Source organism: Sinocyclocheilus anshuiensis, unplaced genomic scaffold (genome assembly GCF_001515605.1).
Source record: "Sinocyclocheilus anshuiensis isolate Anshui unplaced genomic scaffold, SAMN03320099.WGS_v1.1 scaffold1496, whole genome shotgun sequence".
NCBI lineage: Eukaryota > Metazoa > Chordata > Actinopteri > Cypriniformes > Cyprinidae > Sinocyclocheilus > Sinocyclocheilus anshuiensis.
This window is the reverse complement of record NW_015538031.1, coordinates 242,517-242,910: the sequence shown is the minus strand read 5'-3', so window position 1 is coordinate 242,910 and position 394 is coordinate 242,517. Positions and strand designations below refer to the sequence as shown.

The window sequence follows — 394 nt, the reverse complement described above, 5'->3', positions numbered from 1 at the left end:
CATGTTGCTGTTTTTTTTTCTAATTGTTTAAGCAACTTTATTAATTATGTATGGTTTATAAACATTATTTTAAACATTATGCACTTTTTTTTTAAAGATAGTCGTGTTTTTTTATTACGCTTTGAAGAAACGTGCATAATTTTTTGCTCGATGCGCTCTTTTGTGGAGAAGGGTATAACTGCAGCCTGGAGATCTCCAAATGGGGGCAGGAACTCCAAAACGGGGTGGGAGCTCCAAAATAGGGCGTGGCTTCCTCCCATTGACAGACAGGCACATGACACGCATGCGCAATTTTTTCCCCCCAATCCACTTCAGTGCAAACTCCACCCCACAGCTGATTCTAAAGATTTTATTGGTTGTGTCAATTAAAGTGTTGATTTCCTACACTATGCTA

General features: G+C 38.8%; 1 protein-coding gene across 1 annotated transcript in view; it reads right to left on the bottom strand.

The window, feature by feature from the left end:
* The window catches only part of LOC107680483 (zinc finger protein 507-like), a 21,513-nt gene that overhangs the window by 2,144 nt on the left and 18,975 nt on the right, over positions 1-394 (bottom strand). The window lies entirely within an intron of this gene.